The following is a 17,960-nucleotide window of genomic DNA, read 5'->3' as shown; positions in this document are numbered from 1 at the left end:
CAAAAAATAATTATCTTGAGAAATTTGTTTTTTTGTGTGTATGTGATTAGCAGTAATCTTTTACCAAGATATATACTTGACTACATGTATTTCCCAGCCAAAAAAAAAAAAAAAATCATATATATACTGGCTCCCCCAACCCCTACCTCTTCAGAGCAGTTCCTCAGAGCTATCTGAAAAACTGTCTCCCAGGGTATAGTCCTCAGTAAGGTCTCTGAATAAAACTGAAACTCACTGCTCTTACATTGTGCATCATTTTCCAGTTGACAGTGGCAAGCGTCAGTACGACTGAGAAAAGACAAGGGTGCTGCTTTTCCCTCGAAATTCATTATAATATTTTTTTTTCTGTGATACCAATCAAAGCAACCGCTGGAATATTCACTGTCTGTCATCATAGTTCTTTTGACAACTGTGCTCAAGAAAAAGATTGCTGGCACTTCCTAGGTGGCGCAGTGCTTAAGAGTCTGCCTGCCAACGCAGGGGACACAGGTACAAGCCCTGCCCCAGGAAGATCCCACATGCCGCGGAGCAACTAAGCCCGTGCGCCACAACTATTGAGCCTGTGCTCTCAAGCCCGTGAGTCACAACTATTGAGCCCATGTGCTGTAACTACTGAAGCCCATGCGCCTAGAGCCCATGCTCCGCAACAAGAGACGCCACCATGAGAAGCCCACGCACCACAATGAAGAGTAGCCCCCGCTCTCAGCAACTAGAGAAAGCCCATGTGCAGCAACGAAGACCCAACACAGCCAATAAAAAAATAGTAAATCCAATAAATAAATAAATAAATTTAAAAAAAAGAAAAAGATTGCTTAACAAGTAATTTTTGAGAAGGAGAAAACAAGCATCATACTCATTCCTTCTGAAATAGGACCTACTATAGCAACTCCATGTTATTGTTATGGAAAAACATATTTACTGATTAATTATTTTATTAACAAAAACCTTGTTGTTGAGTAGCTACATGGCATATACAAGGAAATGTTTGCCATACCAGAAGAGGGAGAAATTTTACATTCTAATGCTTCTTTTTTCCTCAAAGAAGCAGATAATGCTTAGTAGATGGTACTGATGAAATCTGCAATTGATCAGTCTTTGTGCTACTGCCAAGCAGTAGCTAACTTGGAACTATTGAATCTTTTTATGAAAAGCCATGTTTGTTGTATCCTTTGTGTGTAATTTTATAACTAGAGTAAAATATTTACTATAGAGTGCTGTTTTATCTTTTTCCTTTGAAAATATGGAGTTATGGCAAGAAGTACAAGTCTTTAAGGAATAAAGACCAAACAACTTTAAAGGAAAAATACTTCATTGTAATTTATTGAAAAGTCAATATACAATACAGCCATTTTTCTGAGATTTGATTGTAGGACATGATTGTTGCTGATGTTGAGCAAAGACTCTAGTTTATACTTACCACTAATAACATGCTTTACTGAATAAAATGATACCAAACAGAACAAATTCAAATATTTTCTTTAAAAATCATTTTAAAGTTAGTTCCATTCAGTCTAATGACTAACACAATAAAAACAGATATACTAGTTTAATATAATTGGCTATCTTTATACAGCACATATCTTTCAGTCAACAAGTATATTTTTAAATGATAGTGAACACTCAATATAACCACGTGTAGAGAACTAGGAAATAAAATTCTAAAAAAGATTTACAATCCCATCTTTTTTTTTTTAAATTGATGTATAGTTGATTTACAATGCTGTGTTAATTTCTACTGCACAGCAAACTGATTCAGATATATATATACATGTATATATACATATTATATTCTTTTCCATTATGGTTTATCACAGGATACTGAATATAGTTCCCTGTGCTATACAGTAGGGTCTTGTTGTTTATTCATCCAATATATAATAGTTTGCATCTGCTAATCCCAAACTCCTACTCCATCCCTCCTCCCCACCTCCACCAGCTTGGCAACCACAGGTCTTGTTCTCTATGCCTGTAAGTCTGTTTCATAAGTAGGTTCATCTGTGTCATTATTTATTTATTTATTTATTTTTTTGGCTGCGTGGGTCTTAGTTGCAGCACACGGGCTCAGTAGTTGTGGCGCACAGGCTTAGTTGCCCCATGGCATGTGGGATCTTAGTTCCCTGACCAGGGCTCAAACCTGCATCCCCTGCATTGGAAGGCAGATTCTTAACCACTGACTACCAGAGAAGTCCCTCTGTCATATTTTAGATTCCACATATAAGTGATATCATATGGTATTTTTCTTTCTCTTTCTGACTTACTTCACTTAGTATGATAATCTCCAGTTCCATCTATGTTGCTGCAAATGGCATTATTTCATTCTTTTTTATGGCTGAGTAGTGTTCCATTGTATTATATGTACCACATCTTCTTTATCTAGTCATCTCTAGGTGGACATTTAGGTTGTTTCCATGTCTTGGCTATTGTGAATAGTGCTGCTATGACCATAGGGGTACATGTATCTTTTTGAATTATAGTTTTGTCTGGATATACGCCCAGGAGTGGGATTGCTGGATTATACAGTAATTCTATTTTTAGTTTTTTGAGGAACCTCCATACTATTTTCCGTGGTGGCTGCACCAATTTATATTCCCACCAACAGTGTAAGAGGGTTCCCTTTGCTCCACACCCTCCCTATTACTTGTTATTTGTAGACTTTTTAATATGGCCATTCTGACTGGTGTGAGGCAGTACCTCATTGTAGTTTTGATTTGCATTTCTCTGATAATTAGCAATGTTGAGAAATCTTTTCATGTGCCTATTGGCCATCTGTATGTCTTCTCTGGAGAAATGAATATTTAGGTCTTCTGAGCATTTTTCGATTGGGTACAACTCCATCTTTTATATCCAGCCAATGACTTTCCTCACATGAGCTCATGACAGATTGCTTTGCTATCAAAATCTAAATTTTTGATCTGTTGTGAGCGTTGAGACAAAGCTTCAAATATTCCCCCCAAAAGAAACACAGTGTACATTGTGATTGCCTATTCACCAACAGCAAGCACTACATTCAAAAGCATTTCATCCCAGGAATTAAATTAGATCAGCCACATTCACTGGCATTTCCTCCACTGTAGTATGGTGGAAAGTCTCAGTGTCACAAAGACTCTTCTTGTCTTCTTCAATGTTTATGGCCACGGCCTTCCTCCCAAATTGACTCCTGCTGCCAATTCTGAACAAAAGACAAGTTATTAAGCAGAATATCACTTATCAAGTACTGTATAAAGTACTAATGATATGAGCTATTTGTTAATCATCAGTGGCTGTTTATTTGCCAAGACTATACTTAGAGGGCTTCTAACAGGAGCACTAGATCCTAGTCACAATATCTAGCAAAAAAGATATCTTTTGTGTTAGTTCAAAAAGATTCTTCTTGTTGCAAGATCAGATTATGTCAGGCAGCTTGAGTGTTATTACTTACAGAGCAGACAACAGTATTGTGTTTGGGGCAGTGAAATTAAAGCCCATACCAAAGTGGGCCAAGAGCAAGTGTCAGCCTGGCACAAATGTAAATACCAGGGATTAAACAAAAGGAACAGCTGTGTCATCCATTTTGACACTTTTGGAACTATAAACTCAAAATATAAACTCTAGAATGTTAACTGTTGTTGAGGACTATGCTGTCCAATGCAACAACCACTAACTACATGTGGCTATTTACATTAAAATTAAATAAAATAGAAAATTTAGCTCCTCAGTGGCATTAATCATATTTCACTAGCCACATAACGGCCTGCCACGACTGTGTGGGGCACCGCAGGTATAGAACATTTCCCTCATTACAGAAAGTTCTATTGGACAAAGTTGGTCCAGGACTTAAAACTTTTTCCAGCGTGGGGGAGACCTCTAAAAACTTATTATAGTAACCATATTTATCACTGCTTTCTGCTCAGGTCACCTCATATACTGTAACACAGATGACTGAGATATGTTTACCATCACAGCTCTTTATTAAAACAGATGATAGAACCAATCAAAAATGTCTTGGCTGGAGCAACTTAAAATATCAAATAACCAGGACAAGAGGAAAACAAGTATGAAAATACTGACTTGCTCTTTATCCAGACAACATGCTATTTCACTTATGAATCTATGTCCTAAATGAAGCCAGTGCCATTTCTGAGCATCACCTCATTATCTATTCTTACCAGCTACCATATTTTTTGACAAAGTTATTTTTATATTAGTAGCAAGACATAATTCAATTTATTTAGTAAAAAAGCTACTATAACTAAGCCAGGGTCAATATAAATTGCTACCAGAAAATGCTGAGAAAAATCTCAATTATAGAGCAATCACCAAGAAAGCACAAGATATGAACAACATGACAAAAAACAAACAAAACAACAACAAAAAACAACAACAACAATAACAAAAACTGCCTCACGTGTAAGTTAGGACAACCAGATCTAACAGCATTATTGATTTTCCCTTTGAATATCAACTCTACAAAGTCCAAAATCTGAGCTACATTTCACATTATTTTCCCACTGTGTTCTGATTAACCATGAATCTTTCCGAGTACAATTTTAATACAACTTATCATGTTACTACATTTCCTGACTCATTTACCTGATTTTCAAGGTTGTCTGGCTGACAGAATCATACTTGGAAAACAATACACAAATTAATTTTTCCCGATAAAAGCAAGTAATTCAATAAAGATGACAAATACTAAACTGAAAATATAATCTTCACAAGTAGTGGGCAGATCATAGTTTATAACCACAGACATTAGTTGTACATAAAAATCATGAGCCTAAGATATGATAATATATATATTCAAATTCTGATTCAAAAAGCAACTTCTACACAATCTCTCAGGGCACAAAATAGTAATGAACTGCATATAAATCACACAGCTCACTGTGGAGTATGGTCTTTATTCCCCCATGTAGCTTAAGCTGACAAAAGTGATGAAAAATCTTCCCCTCAAAACCAACTTTTAGTACATAAATATTGTAATTAAATTAAATACCAGTAAGTCAGTAGTCATCAAAATGTGGCTTGTCCCTTATTTGAACTGCCTCTTGGTGATGCCTCTTTCTTCCTGTTACCACCTGCAAAATATTAATAAGCCTTAACTCTCAGGAGTCATTTGTGAAGTCAGGGTTTACAATGGTAAATGTGTATGAGACCATGCATCCCTGGCCGCTACAGCACCATGGCCGACAGGGCTTGAAAGGAAACAGTCTTATATTGAGCAGGGGGCAAAGACAATATGGCACTTCACAGCTACATTGTAACTAGATCCTGCTTCAGTTTATTAAGGAAATAATTAGATATTAAGAGTGTCTTAAGTACCAATACTCGGGAAGAACAGCTCTTGCCACATCAGAAACTGAAATTCCTGGCATGCGTTTTCTCAGAGCCAGTCTACCCTTTGCCTTGTGTTCTGAAAAAGAACAGCCTATGTACTGGCCAGTCTCTTATATGTCACAAAGAGCATACAATTCCTACCCTATAATATTTCAGAGAGGAAAATGTTAATTCAGATCAGAGTCAGAATAAAAAGCCACTTGACTTCTCATCCCTACCACTGGAAGGAACCAGTTAGAAATTCATTCTATTAATTCTGCCTAAATACAGATATTATTGTACCAAATCTTAGAACAAAATACCCTGGAGTTACCCGCAGTTCAGCACTAAGACACTACAGACACGTTACTGTCAGCAAGCACTAAGATATTGACGTTTGCAAAGGTCAGTTTTTTCTTCACTAGAATTTGAAATGGATTTCTCAGGAACTTTTTGAGGACTTCAGCTTATCAACTGGCATTAAGGCAGAAAGCAACACGACCTTACAAAGAAAGACAATGACTAATTATGTTGACATATCAACTATAACAGTTTTCACAATAATACTTAGAGAAAAATGTTTGAGACCAAGCGTCCCTGTCTTACTACAGAACTGAGTGAGACAGAGATTGTAGGAAACAATTGCTTTCGGCAGGGGAAAGGACAATATAGCACCTCACAGCTATACTGTAACAATGAATCCAACCTGCCAGCTGTAGAAAAATCACCTGGACACCTGAGTCCTTTTATTTGATTTCTGGTAAATCTCGTGGATTTGACCTTTAATCCTTTGGCTCAACATTTTTACTGGCTTCATCCAAAATAAGCATCTTGATCCATTTTGGAAAGTCAAAAAAGTCTTACTTAAGAGTGGGTTGTGCACAGAGATTTCCTTCCAGAGACTACAGCATGGAAGGAGAAGCAGGGGAGGGGATAAGTTTATGTGAAGAAATCTGACAAACCTTAACTCGGCCAGGTGACCAAGGTCAACATCAACAGTAATAACCCTAGACATGATGAGATGAAAATGGTACTTTACCTCTGTGGTCTTCCTTTCCAAAACCCATAACTACAGTCTAATCTTGAGAAAAACATCAGACGAATTCCAGTACAAGTGCATTCTACTAAATACCTGACCAATGCTTCTCAAAATGGTGAAGGTTATCAAAAAAAAGGAAAAATTTGAATAACTGTTACAGCCAAGAAGAGCTTAAGGAGACATGACAACTATGTGTCATGTGGTACCCTGAGTGGGATCCTGGCATAGAAAAAGGACATTAGGTAAAAACTAAGGATACCTGAATAAATTCTGGACTTTAGTTCATAATAATGTGTCAATGTTGGTTCATTAATTTAACAGATGTGTCATACTAATGTAAATTATTAACACTATAGGAAGCCAGGAACTCTCTTCTCAATTTTCCTATAAACCTAAAACTGTTCTAAAAAATAAAGCCTTATAAAGTCTTAGTATCACCTCTAGATATTCATGCATGGCTACTGGCTTAAACAATTGGGATATTTATTTTCTCTCCCACACCCCAAATATCACTGGTTAAAAAATGCCCTAGGAAAAATATGGCAATACTTACAAAGATATCTTCTATTTTAACATATCAAATGTTCTCCCTGGAGTACCAGGACATTGTGTGCTCCCTCCTCCCTCGGTCTGCAGTTTTTGCATTTTATTTTGAACACTGGTTCCACACAATGCAGGCACGACAAGTTGCTCTCAGGTAGTATCCAAGTGCCAGAACTACCTTTTGGATCTAAAAGTCAAAAGCTTAAATTATTACGCTGTACAAATAAAGACTCCATCAAATGACTTTCAAAGTACATGGCTAAATGCTAAACTGTTCACATATAGCTTAAAATTCTGGTCTGTGAACAGCTTTTTTTTTTTTTTTTAATTTTATTTATTTATTATTTTTTGGGGGGTACACCAAGTTCAATCATCTGTTTAAAAATATGGAACGCTTCACGAATTTGCGTGTCATCCTTGCGCAGGGGCCATGCTAATCTTCTCTGTATCGTTCCAATTTTAGTATATGTGCTGCCGAAGCGAGCACTGTGAACAGCTTTTATGCAGCACAATGCAGAATCACTTCCAACATTACAATGCAGGCAAATCAAACTGCTTCAGGATAAAAATCCCTTTAAGCATCTGATATAAAAATTTTTTATTGGGGTATAGCTGATTTACAATGTTGTGTTAGTTTCAGGTGTACAACAAAATGAATCTTTTTTAGATTCTTTTCCCATATAGGTCATTACAGAGTATTGAGTAGAGTTCTCTGTGCTATACATAAGCATCTCATTTTTAATTAGATTTTTATGCCTTTTCAAACTTGGGATCCTCAGTTTCCTAGAGGCACCAGCTAGATAATTAAAGAACCAAACAATTAAAGTACAAAGAATTCCTACATTATTCTTTTATATGTAAGACATGTAAGTAGTGAAACAAGCTCTACATTTACAGCTCCAAGGCAAATTGTTCTGATACGTATTCCCTGATTATCATACACTTTAAAAATAAATATCTTTCCTATAGGAAACTTATACAGCCTTGATCTTAATAAAGCCTATAGCTTTGTTAAGAAAAGCTTTACTTCATAGCTAACATAGCAGTAAGCTCTGAAAACAGACAGCAGGCAACAGATGTATCACAAATGACAAAGATTCCCCACTAGTTACAGATACTGCAGTTTTCATGTTGCAAAATTGCATTTAAACTTAACAACAACAACACAAAGGGCATGGATCCTGAAAGAAAGAAAGCTTTAGTTTCTCAGTCTGTAGAGCACAGCCCTGCAAACCATAAATGCAAACCAAGTTCTAGTTTAATTTGAAACAAAACCAAAAACTCTATGCATGCATGGACAATAGTTTTAAAAAAAGGTTCTTTACACTGTCTTAAGCTATTCTTCACTTTTGTAAAACCTGAAGCATTTGGGAATTTATGTCCCCCTGGGGGCAGTCCTACATCAGTGATTGAATGTGGCTATGTAAATACACCAGTTTGCTGGCTCCCTAGTGAGGACAAGGGGGATATTCACCAAAGGAAATGGCCTACATGCTCAGTGATTGACACCATCCTCTACTGTTGTGTTTTGAGTATCAAGCAGAACTCTATTGTGGATGCATCATGAATACCAAAAATCACTTCATCATCTCATCGTATTAAAGGCATGAAAGACAAAGAATGAGGAATTGTTCCAGAATGAGGCAAACCAAAGAGACAAGACAACTGAATTCAATGCGATCCTGGATTAGATATTAGATCACTAAAAAATCATGTTTTCTTTTTTTGGTAAAATGTACATTAGTTGGATAACTCGCTAAATCTTAAGTCTGCAGATCAGATAATAATATTGCATCAAAATTAATTTCTTGATTTTGATAACTGTACTATGATGTAAGAGAATGTATTTTAAACATCCTTTTCTTTTAATGCATGTTGACCTGTCTTCTCATTTGGCACAGCACTTTTTCTTTTTCACTACAATTTCTTCCTTCATTATGAGAGGTATCAGTTTCCAAATACTAGGATGCATGTTTATAACTGAGCCTCTACACTGTTTATTTTTGGCATGTTATCACAGCTCTGTTAATCGATGTTCCAAAGTTCTATGGGAAATGTGGGTCCAACACTGTACCTTCAAATCATTGAAGGATTTGCAAACTGATATTTTTATCTTTTTCTAGTATAGTATGCAGTCCGGCTTTACACTCTCTTATTTCACATTTCCAGTAAGTTTTATCACCATATTTTCTATCAAGTTGATACGTAGTCGTTATTGTTTACTATTTTAAGACCACCATGTCCACTCGTCAACGTGTAGATCGTTATGAGGTTTATGTAATATAAAAATAGGAGTACTGTGTCAATGGAGAAACTAAAACTGTCAACCAGTTGAAACCAAACTATCAAACCAAGTTGTCAAACAGTTATTTTGTCTTACGGCAAAACTGCCTTACAGCCACTTAATTATGCAGCAAAATGTCTATGTTGCAGGAAGGGAGACCCATTCCAGGGCCTGAGAGGGGGTTCTTGTCAAACACTCAGAAATGAATTGTCCAAGGAGACACATGTGCTGACAAAGCAAGAGTCTTTATAGGGAAAGGGCGCCTGGGCAGAGAGCAGGAGGGTAAGGGAACCCACGAGGACTGCTCTGCCATGTGGCTCACAGTCTTGGGTTTTATGGTGATGAGGTGGGTTTCTGGGTTGTCTCCAGCCAATCACTTTGGCTTAGGGTCCCTTCTGGTGGCACATGCATCTCTCAGCCAAGATGGACTCTGGTGAGAATTCTGGGAGGTGGGTAGGACATGTGGACTGGTGTTTCCTTTTGACCTTTCCCATATTCTTCTGGTTGCCTTGTTAGTTCTGTGTTGCAAAATAACTCATGCAAATTGTTATTGTCTGCCTGGCCAGGGTGGGTAGTTACAATCTGTGTTTCCCCCAACATCTACAGCAAAGATGCTTATGGTGAAAATACCAGATACCACAGATGTTTGAACCTTGTGAATATAGTGAAAACTACTAAATTGTAAAATTTGGGGTAACTTCTATGGTATGTGAGTTATATTTCAATAAAAACCATTTTTTTTTGTTTTGCTTTGTTTTGTTTTTTCAAAGAGAGAAAGGCCGCTTAGGAGGTTACAGCATTCGACCAGATGACGGTGTTTTTGACCTAAGGGTGTTGTGGTATTGGGCAGAATGAATTAATTGGATTAAAAAACATGCAGGAATAGAATTAATAGCATTTGGTGATTACTTACATGTGGGTAGAACAAAATGAAGGGAGGGAGAGGGAGAAACCCAAGGACTCCCAAATTTCTCACATTAACTTTGTGGGCAATGATGTTATAATCTACTGAGTCATGACAGTCTGCAGAGAAAAGCAGGATTAGCACAGGATTGTGATTTCAATTTCAAATATATTGAGTGTGGGGTATCTGTAGCACACCAAGTGGAGATGTTGAGTAGGCAGTTGAACAACATGTATGATATTCAAAAGAAAATTTGAGTTAGAGATAGAAACTTGGGGGTTTTCAACAAAGCTATCAAAGAAGATGAGATCCAGAAGACCCCATTTCCAGCATAAAGTGTTGAGGAATTCCAACATCTAAGGGTCTGGTAATCCAGCAACAGATTGAGAAAGAGAAGAGAGAAGAGTAAATGGAAAACTAGACTTACTTAGAAGAACCAAGAGAAGAATTTATTTCTAAAAGGAGGGAGTGACCTATAGAGTGGGTTGGCAACCTTTTTCTGTAAAGGGCCAGATAGATAAAAAAAATATTTTGGCTTACAGGCCATATAAAAACATGCTGAAGCTGGATTTGTCCCCATGTTGTAGTTTGCCCGAACACTGGTTTAGGGTGTTAAATGTTGCAAAGAGGTCAAGAATCCATTGGATTTTGTGACAAGAAAATTATTGGTAACCTTAGCAGGAATAGTTTCAGGAGAGGGGTGAGGACAGAAGGACAACAGGTTGAGAAGAGAATGGGAAGTAAAGAAATAGAAACATCAGGGCAGCCAGTTCTTAAAAACTGATTAAAAATAGGAAAAGAAAGAGAGTGTTAGATGGGAGGAAAAATGGCAACTTACAATTACTCCCTGAAGAAGAGACTACGGAATATTAAATACTGGTGGGAAGGATTTAGTAAAGAGGGAATGGTTAACAATCCAGGTGACAGAAGGGATAACTGATGGTAGAGATTCCTGAGATGGTGAGAGGGGAAGGATTGAGAGCACAGGCAAAGGGACTAGTCTTTGATGGGAGTTGGATGGATGCAGATGAAGGTGGGTGGGCAGATTTGCTGGCAGGAAGCTCAGAAGCTCAGGTATTCTATTTTCTCAATAACACTGAGATCATTTGCTGAAAATGGCTTATAAGGGATGTCAGAGGCTCGAAAAGAGTGAAGAGGATTTGAAACAGCAGTTGCATAAAAAGGAAGAATGAGGTGGCTAGAGAAACACAATGGGCCTGCCCTGCAGTGTGAAAGCCCAGGTGAAGTTGACTACCATGAATCTATTTTAGTACCAAGTCTTTCCTGTATGCAGATTTCTCCAGCTCTTCCAGGAGCCTTGTTGCAGGCACAAAGAATACAAATAGTCGGATTTATCTATGGTTGAAGTTTTCCTGGTGGATAACAGCTAGTAATAATTGATAGCATTTATAAACCTTGGGTATGACAGAGTAGATTTTTGTTAGTTATGATTTTAGACATAAACCAAGGCTCAGATATATTAAGTGATTTATTTATGATCACTTGGGTAACAGTCAGTAGTTGCTAAGATTAGACTTTCAATTTTCATAATTGAAAGTCTAATCTTCAAGTTCACATTCCCTTCAAGGTGTTGGAAAGGTTTTGTAGTGTTTTTGGAGAAAAACTGGGACAAGTTCCCAAGAGGAATTTTAGCAACTAGTTTGTAAGTGACCTATATTAACACTGTAAACACTAGCGAAATAATACACTATACAAAGAAATATAAAACTCCTAAAAAGCTTGATGTTTGGTTTTTAAAACATACTAAGTCTACTTCACCATAAACAGCCACTGACCAGAAACCTATTTTCTGGCTTTACCCCTCACCCTGTAGTCATTTTCTTTCCCACGGGGCTTGTTAATGTTTCTTTCTGTTTATAACACAATGACAATGAAAAGCATGTAAAATTATAAATGCGAAGCAATTACTAAGACTAATATTTAAATATTTTATTACATTAGCCTGGCAATATGATATACGATTCGGTAAAATTGGTATACTATGGTCTAAAATATCTGCTTTATTATTGAACAGTATGTTTCTTTTCACTGAAATTCATAATATTCATAATATTCTTTTTTTTTCATAATATTCTTAATTACCTGGCTTCTTTCAACTTAAAACTAAAATTAAAATATTTAATTATCTAATGATTTATGCCAAAAATTCACATTTACTAAAAGTCAAAGTATAATGGCTAATCATAGCTAAAATTAACTAATTTTAATGTCCCAGAGACTTGACAAGAATTTAATACCACAATCCTATGAAGTGGATACAATTATTATCATTTCTACTCTGAAGAAGAGGAAACAGAAGCCCAGAAAGATTACATAACTTGCCTGCTGCTATCAAAGTGGTGAAGCTAGGCTTTGAACCAGGTGTGTCTCATTCCAGAATACCCTTCACTGCCTTAATCTCTACCTTTGCAGTGTATGGATCTCTTGCATGAAAATAACCTTGTCCACTGACATCAAAGTCAAACGATATGCCATTGTGATTTAATATATAAAATATACTTTCATATTATATAGCAAATCAATATTCCTTGACAGTTTAATACAGCTTTTTTCCCCAAATATAAGGTAAACGCTACAGCAGAGAACCTGAATATAAAACAACTCTCCAGCCCCTCTGAAAGATAAATTTGCTTTTGTTAACTAGATTCATTCCAACAATTATATGAACTCCCCAGGAATCTTTCTTTGCATTGCAAACCTGAGAGGGACAGCAGAACTGAAATGGGCTTTTAAAGTGTCCTGGCCCCATTACTTACTGGTTAAACCTTGGGTTAGACCTTTTGGGTTTCATCAGAACACAGATTATGATACTCCCCATACAGGGAGTGCTATGAAAGGACACTGTAAATGGTTAGGAGATGTATAAATGTTATTCTTGCCTAGGGTTGCCAGATAAAAAAACAGGACGACCAGCTAAATTTCAGACAAATAACAAATAATGTTTTATATTTTAATTTTATTTGATATCGGAGACATATTTATACTAAAAAAGTTGTGTTGTTTATCTGAAATTTAAATTTTAGCTAGCATCCTGTATTTTATTTGCTAGATCTGGTAATCCTATTCTTGCTCCCAAGGGTAGGGGAGCACGGAGGATGGCGGGCCCAGCTCCATCCCCCCGACCCCCACACCTAAGTGGAGAATCTAAGGCAAAGGGCGGGCTGAAGAGTGAGCCTAGAGATGAGGAAGACAGGGAAGGACTGGGTGTAGGAGGGCTCCTTCTCAGGGGTGGGGCTGAAAGCAGAATCCCCTGACAAGCAGATGCTATCGAGCCTCCGGTACCTCCGCAACTCTCTCACGGCTCAGGCGGGCCAACACCCTACGCCCCCATTCCTGGGCAGGAACACAGCCGCCCTTCCACCCACCGTTGCTTCGGCGGCAGCAGCAGCAGCAGCAGCAGCAGCAGCAGCAGCAGCAGCAGCGGGCTCCGGACTGGCTGCCGTCGGTTCCTCTCGGTCGCCACCGGCAGCACCGACCGCACAGAGGCCGCCGCCATGTCCCTAAACCCTGGACGCTTGTTAATGTGCGGCTTCGTCTCAGATATCACCCAAATCGTTCCTCCCTACCGTACAGAAGTCTCTTGTCCTCCTCTGGCCACCGTCCAGTCCGAACCAAGACATAGGCCAATCCGAGCGAGGCATTCGGAAGAGGGGTGTCACCGCTAAAACCAATCAAAGAACAGAGCAGAGCTGCACTAGCGGTGATTGGCCAATCGGGCTGTGTGTTTGCGGGGGTGCAGTCCCTGCTTCCACAGCCCCTTAGGTTCGGATCCAACTGGGGTAGGGGCCTGCTGTCCTCAGCCTCTTTAGGTTGCCTGGGTGTCCCATGGATGTTTCCTTCTGTGGTCTGTGGGGTTCTTTTCCCTTCATGGGCTCTAGGGCGAAGAGCCCTTCATGACCTTTAATTTTTTTTTTTTAATTTTTTAAATAACTTTTTAAAAAGAACTTTTATTTAGATATAATTGACATACAATAAACTGCATGTATGTAAAGTGTACAATTAGATATTTTTTTCTTATTAGTAATGTATATATGGCAATCCCAATCTCCCAATTCATCCCACCCCAATCCCCCCCACCACACCCCATATGTTTGTTCTCTACATCTGTGTCTCTATTTCTGCCTTGCAAACTGGTTGATTTGTACCATTTTTCTATAGTCCACATAGATGTGTTAATATACGATATTTGTTTTTCTCTTTCTGACTCACTTCACTCTATGACAGTCTCTAGGTCCATCCATGTCTCTACAAATGACCTTTAATCTTTAGAGCTTTCTGAGGGGAAGAAGAAAGGGGAGCTGTCCTAAGATATAAAAGGGTGTGGGGTAAGAAGAATACACAATTTTATAATGTTTTCAAAAATGTGAAAAACATGTATCTTTAAAAAATTCTCCTCTTGTCTCAAAAATTGAAATTACAGAATTTTAAGATAGACAATTTTTTTCTATAATGCTATTTTAAAAAATCGAGATATAATTGACACATAGTATTGTGCTAAAGCTGTACAACCTGTTGATTTGATACCTTTATATATTGCAACATGATTACTGCCATACCATTAGCTAACACCTCTTTCATGTCACATAATTTCTTTTTTGATGAGAACATTTAAGATCTACTCTTCTAGCAACTTTGAAGTACATGATACAGTATTATTGACTATAATCACTAATGCAGTACATTATATTTCCAGAACTTACTAGTCTTCTAGTTCCAAGTTTGTAGACTTTATTTTTTACAGAAGTGTTGAGCATAAGATAGAGCTTTCCCCTCCCCCTACATATGCATACCCCCTCCCCATTATTAATACTCCCCACCAGAGTTGAACATTTGTTACAAATTGATGAACCTACGCTGACACATCATAATCACTGAAAGTCCTTAGTTTACAATAGCCTTCACTCTTGATGTTGTACTTTTATGGGTTTGGACAAATTTATAATATGTGTCCACCATTATAAATTATAAAGAGTAGTTTTACTGCCCTAAGAATTGTCTGTGCTTCACCTATTCATTCCTCCCTCATCCATAATCCCTGGCAACCACTGATCTTTTCACTGTCTTCATAGTGTTGCCTTTTCCAGAATGCAGTATAGTTGGAATCATATAATAAGCAATCTTTTCAGATCAACTTCTTTCACTTAGTAATATGCATTTAAGTTTCCTTCATTTCTTTTCATGGCTTGATCATTTCCTTCTAGCACTAATAGTCCATTGTCTGGATGTGTCACAGTTTATTTATCCACTTACCTACTGAGGGACATCTTGGGTTGCTTCCAAGTTTTGGCAGTTGTGAATAGAACTGCTACAAATGTGTAGGTTTTTATGTGGACATAAGTTTCTAACTCTTGGATAAATACCAAGGGGCACAATTGCTTAACCACATGGTAAGAGTATGTTGAGTTTTGTAAAAATCTGCCAAAGTATCTCACAAAGTGCAATTTTCCAAATTTGCAATCCCACCAGCAATTAATGAGTTCCTGTTGCTCCACACCTTCACCAGCATTTGGTGTGGTCAGTGTTTTGGATTTGGGGCATTCTATTAGATGTGTAGTGGTATGTCATTGTCATTTTAGTTTGCATTTCCTTGATGACATGTGATGTGGCACATCTTTTCACATGCTTATTCGCCATCTGTATATCTTCTTGAGGAAGTGTCTCTGAAGGTCTTTAGCTCATTTAAAAAATCAGGTTATTCTTATTATTGAGTTTTAAGGGTTCTTCATATATTTTAGATAAGTCCTTTATTTTTTAAGAGATATGTTTTTCATAAATAATTTCTATCAGCCCATAGCTTCCTGTTTTATTCTCTTGACAGTATCTTTCACACAGCAGAATGTCTTAATTTTAATGAAGTCTATCTTATCAATTCTTTCATTCACGGATCATGCCTTTGGTGTTGTACCTAGAAAGTCTTCACCAAAGCCTAGGTCATCTAGATTTTCTCCTATGTTATGTTATAGGAATTTTATAGTTTTGTGTTTTACATTTAGGTCAGTGATTCATTTTGAGTTAACTTTTCTGAAGGGAAAAAATTGTTCCATACAACTTTTGTTTTAATTATGTATATTTGTCTACTGTGTCATGATGTAAACTTTGTATCATGCTGTGGTTTGCAGTATAAGAAGTTTGAGGAGCTCTGCTCTAGGCCAGTAGTGCTCACAGTGTGGTCCCAGGACCAGCAGCACCAGTAATCCTGGGTGCTTGTTAAAAATGCAGATTCTCAGGTCTCATTCCATACTACTGAATCAGAATCTCTGGACGTGGGGACCAGGAGTTTGTATTAAAAAAAAAAAATCACCTGTATTTCCAGGTGATTCTGCTAGTTTGAGAACCACTGATCTAGACTAAACTGGGTGGCCCCAATGGTGCCTCACCTCATCCGCAGCACCCAAGTTGGGTCTTTTGTCTTTCTCTTCACTGCAGGAGGCAGTGCTGACAATTCACCAAAAGGGAGGCAGAATCTACTTTGGCAGTGCTTGGAGGATGGTTTGTCTTTCCAAGCTCAGGCAAATTCTTACCTGAAGGCAGAGAGTGGTCTAGATTCATAAGATTAGTGATACACAGTTTGGTTCTTATACCAGCAGCATCTGCAAAATGAGACTAAAGTCTTAAAGGGTTATTGTGGGACTTAAATGATGTTAAATGCTTACCGTCATACCAAGTAGCACACAGCAGTCACTTAACTCTCTGGTGGTGGTAGCTGCTATAATTGACATTGCCTATCACAACCCTGGGCATATAATTGATGCGACTGATTGTTAATTCACTCATAACAGAGGAAGGCAGGGTATTCTGACTTGTTCCTTGATTTTGCCATGTATTAGAGCAATGTGATTTGTCAGAGACAGGAAACAAATCATAATTAGGAAAGATAAAGAGAGGCACAGAAGGGAGGAGGGCGGGGGAAGAAGAGAAGACAGGAAGCATGTCCATATTCACAAGAGCAATGGAGATAATGACTGTTTTCTTGGAGGAACAAGGAGGTATGGGCTATTGAAAACTATGCTCATTTCTTCTTAGTTATAGGATTTCAGAACTGGAAAAGGGAACTTGGAGATCACAGACCCACCCCCTCATAGCCCAGGTAAAGCAGTTGAGGCCTCAGGGTTGCACGTGTTAGAGATGGGGGCACAGAACTGGATTCTGAGGACAGACACTGCCTGTTACATCTTGCCATAAAGACAGCCAATTCCTCTGCATGGAAACCTCTGAAGATTGTGAAGGTACAGGTGTGGGAAGAACAGCTTTGGGAGTGCGATGTATTTCCTTTCTATTTCTTTCTTTTCTCTCTCATTCCTATTCATAAGCTTCTCCTGTCTCTTCCCATTCTCCACTCCCTTCCCCCATAAGACCTGGCTTAGATTCCCCCATAAGATCCCAAGAAGCTGAGGTCACTGGATCTTGCAAAGCCCAGAATGTCCCATGTTATCAGTCTCCTTAGCAATAAGCTGGTTTCTAGGAACCAATTCACAGTTGGCTCTGACTGGGACCAGATACTGATTACTACCAACAGGAAACACCTCATTTGGTTCCTCACTTGTGATCCTTGAGGAGCCAGAAACTACCATGGAAACGCAATCCAAAGCTTACTCCTTTGGGTCTCTAACCCCTTTTTGAATTTCTTGCAAGAAGTTGCTATGAAGATGGTTGCTCTACTTGTGCAGGCAGAGTGCCAAAAGCCCAAACATCACAGGAGAGAAGAATCTCTGCACAAATTTCACGTCGCAGGTGGACTGACATCATCTCAACCACAGCTCACAATTGCCGGCAGAAAGCATTGAGAAACGTCCCGGAACCCCTGGGATGAGTGACTCTTACTAGAAATAGAATCCAAGTTGTCTGGGGTTTGGCTTCTTACATGCCAAAGAGGA

General features: G+C 38.2%; 1 long non-coding RNA gene and 2 other non-coding genes across 3 annotated transcripts; all 3 read right to left on the bottom strand.

The window, feature by feature from the left end:
• Positions 1 to 1,943: 1,943 nt before the first annotated feature.
• Positions 1,944 to 7,573, bottom strand: LOC130855727 (uncharacterized). The gene is made up of 3 exons (XR_009054363.1): positions 6,888 to 7,573; positions 4,976 to 5,057; positions 1,944 to 3,169 (listed from the first exon to the last, which is right to left on the bottom strand). It is a non-coding gene; the product is annotated as an uncharacterized LOC130855727 (long non-coding RNA).
• Positions 5,125 to 5,256, bottom strand: LOC130856205 (small nucleolar RNA SNORA63). The gene has a single exon (XR_009054497.1). It is a non-coding gene; the product is annotated as a small nucleolar RNA SNORA63 (small nucleolar RNA).
• On the bottom strand, positions 7,258 to 7,364 carry LOC130856258 (U6 spliceosomal RNA). The gene has a single exon (XR_009054536.1). It is a non-coding gene; the product is annotated as a U6 spliceosomal RNA (small nuclear RNA).
• Positions 7,574 to 17,960: the final 10,387 nt, after the last annotated feature.

Source organism: Hippopotamus amphibius, chromosome 6 (assembly GCF_030028045.1).
Source record: "Hippopotamus amphibius kiboko isolate mHipAmp2 chromosome 6, mHipAmp2.hap2, whole genome shotgun sequence".
Taxonomy (NCBI): domain Eukaryota; kingdom Metazoa; phylum Chordata; class Mammalia; order Artiodactyla; family Hippopotamidae; genus Hippopotamus; species Hippopotamus amphibius.
This window is presented reverse-complemented; position numbering and strand designations above follow the sequence as displayed.